The sequence below is a fragment of the Limulus polyphemus genome, unplaced genomic scaffold (assembly GCF_000517525.1).
Source record: "Limulus polyphemus unplaced genomic scaffold, Limulus_polyphemus-2.1.2 Scaffold2838, whole genome shotgun sequence".
NCBI lineage: Eukaryota > Metazoa > Arthropoda > Merostomata > Xiphosura > Limulidae > Limulus > Limulus polyphemus.
In genome coordinates, this window is record NW_013668448.1 from 100382 (window position 1) to 103994 (window position 3613).

Below are 3613 nucleotides of genomic sequence, written 5' to 3' on the forward strand. Positions count from 1 at the left end.
GAGTTTTCTTACATTTATTGAAAAGGAGGCTCATTCATTGTTTTTAAATTAAACTTAAAAAATTCATTTTAACCAAAATTAGTATGCTGTTTTCAAAATTGGAAATTTCTTGTACTCTTCTTAAAATGAATATTCCAATTTTTAAAGGCTAAGTTTGTTGTTGCTAGTAACATGTTTACTGTTTTCTCATGTGACTACTTTAAGTTGTTGTTTCTTGTCTAATCTTGTTATAATGAGTGGGACCAGAAAGTGCACTTCTAGAGCTGAGTGGTTAGCTAATCCTAATTTCAAAAACTGGCTTTTTGAGTGCAAAACTGATAGTAGTTTAGTTTAAAGTCTGCAACAAGAACTTTGATATTTCCAACATTGATGTGGCTGCCTTGAAGAATTATATGCAAGGAGCGAAACATAAGAAAACTCCTAGCTGTAGATACTGTGAGCAAACCATTATTAGATTTTTTCAGTCATGCAAAGTCAACTTCTGTAATGGTGGAGGATAGGGCAATTTCGACTCCCTCTATAAGTGACATTGTCCCAGAAAATATTCCTCTAATTAATCGTCATGTTCTTATTGTGTCTGCTCTGAAAGCTGAAATTCTGGACTTTAGAAACATGTGGTCAAGAAACACGTCATTTAATTCTTTTAAGATCATCTGTTTTCTGCAATGTTTGCTTACCTTTTATGCTTCAGGATTGCTCCATACTTCAAACAACAGCTCATTTAAAGAATTCTTTGGTCCAAGGTTCTTGTTGAGTGATTTAACGAGAGTATGAATAAAATTTTCAAAAAGAACAGATGGACACAGTGATCCCATTTTGGAATGAAAATCACATCCTGTGGCTACTAGGTATCTGGGATCTCAATTACTTGGACATACCAAGGCAAGAGACTTGTTGGATGCATTACAAAATGTAATTGAAGAACTGAATCCACAGAACCTAATTCAACTTGGAATGGATGAGCCAAACATAAATCCCAAGACATGTGAATAGTTCCTGTCTCAGAGGAAGGAAGAACATCCAGACTTTTCATACCTTTTTGATACTGGCACTTGCAGCGTATACACTGTCCACCAAACATTCCAAGTAGGTGTAGCTGCATCTGGTTAGACTGTAGACACCATCCTTCTAAGTTTATGGCAGATCTTTAAGGATTCATCTGCAAGAAATGACTTCATAAATGTGAACAGATCAGATGTATTTCCAATTAAATATTGTTTCAGTAGGTGGGTTGAAGGCGATGCTGTTGCCACTGCTACAAAGTCTTTTGAAATTGTAAGAGAGGCTTGCCAGGATCATCATCTTATTGCAATTTAAGCTTCTTTTCTTATGTTGGAAAACAACTTGACCATTATCTTACAATTTACCTAATAGATTCACCAATGGTTCTTTTCAATTGTGTGTTGTAATATGGAGTAATAACTTTTCTTTAAAAAGAAAATTCTAGACAAGGCATTGAACCATGTTGATCTGCTGAGAATCCATGTGAAGGATGAAGAAAATTTGATGTTTGTTAAAGACAATGAAATTGGCTTTGCTGCCAAAAATGCTGTGAAGAAATTTTCTCAGAAGAACATCACTGAACAAAACATTTTACAGTTCAAACAAGATTGTTGCAATTATTTGAAAATATCAGTGGGTAGATTGCAAAACAAAAATATTCTGAAGTTTCCTGTTGTGATGTACTCCACGTGTCTGGATCCAAGATCTTTTCTCACATCAGAAGAAGAATCTATCTCAAAGTATTTCCACTTTTGCTGCAGGAGCTTTTGGATAGGAAACTGATGTGTAATTCTAATTGTGACTCAGCTCTTATGCAATTCAAGTCCTTCAGCAGAGACTTGAAGCCTCAAGATGCAAAATTTTCTAACTCTGACAGAGTAAATCAAAGACTTTATTCCATTTTTTCACAAAGCATTAAATGCTAGAAAGGATTCTGTTGACTAGTTAAAAGTTATTAAGATGGTTTTCACGTTCTCAAGCATCAATAGAGGGATACTCTATGAACAAAGAAATGCTGGTTGGATATCTTTTAAGGAAGAAACTTGTAGCATGAATTAAAGGACAGAGAAGTTACTGAAGTATGTCTTTCCAAAGAAATGTTTAGGAGTACCAAAGCTTCAAGAATGATATACCATATGTACTTGGAGGAACAAATAAAATAAAACAAGAAACATCAAGACATATAAAACTTGAAGAATAAGAAAGCAAAGTTGGAAAAAGCAGTCAAAGTAATGAGAAAAGAAGCTGATGAGATAGCATTAAAAGCTGAGACAAAACCTGACTTCATGCTACTCTTTAAGTCAAACGCCTACCAGAAACAGTCAACGGAAGCACAAATATAAATGGCTGAATTAGAAGAAGAAATTACACTTGATGGCAAGAAGAAAAGGAGTAATATTCCAGGTTAATGCCTCTCAGAGTGCAAAGTATGAGTGCTGTGCTACCGTACATTCAACGGCGCTGGATAGTCCTACCGTAGCTCTATATAGCCCACGTACGACTAGGGTAGCACGCCAGTTAGGGTCTTAGCACCATCCTCGCAAAGTGCTACACCATCTACCCAAGCTGTTAAACAAAAATAAACAGTTTAACCATTAGCTAATGTGGAATTTAATATCTGTTTTACTAAAACAATGGTGGTTTGCACATTTTGTTTTAGTAAGTTTACTGTTCTTTACTCAAACTTAGAACGTAATTACGTTTCAACTATCTATAGAAACACTTCCATTTTAACTTAAACTATAAAGAGAACATTGATGTGGGAAGGGATATTCATCCAATTTACAATATCAATATTTCTCTTAAAAAGTAAAATTAACTTCGTAGCAACTCACAATAGTCATGGTGCGTATTTAAAATGAAGTTTCAAAATCCCATAATTACATACACAATAAATTTGATTTTTTTTTTACCTTAAAATATATTTGTGTGAATCACACAGGGCATTAAATGAAACATCAGAACGTATACCTATATAAACTATTAAACCTTAGACTGCGATGAAGGTGAAAATACTATAAACTTGTAGTGTTGCTACTATCGCTATGAAGTTTCAGTCTTTAATCAGACTAACAGAAGTTTAAAGTTTCGCATAAAAATCAGAATTTCATTCATAAACTTAAAATACGTGTAATAAAACTTTTTCTATAGTCTTAACTTAGGCAATTTTAAAATAAATAAATTGTTTAAATACAAAAGAGAAGAAGACATCGTTTTGTCCCTATTTCAGTCAAAACGTTGATTGAAAAAATAAACTAATATTTAGCCTCGGAGGATAGAATATTAGAAGTATAATTATATCTTAACTGTATACCTGTAAAGACAGAATACATACACAACTAACCACTCACCTCTTGGTTTGTTGTTGACAATTGAAAATCAATGGCTAAGTTTACAATGCTATTAAAATATATACATATTAAAACGGAGGGTTAAGCGAATTATGTAGGTAGTTAAGCCTAACATTTAAAATCGAGCTGGTATGTGGTCAAATTTTTATATTAACAAAGTATGGTAATTGTGTTTGAAAAACATTCAAGGTAAATTTGAGTTAGACCTCAAATTCACAACTTCGTGTGGTGGTCTCAAAGCTTGTTTGTTTTGAATTTCG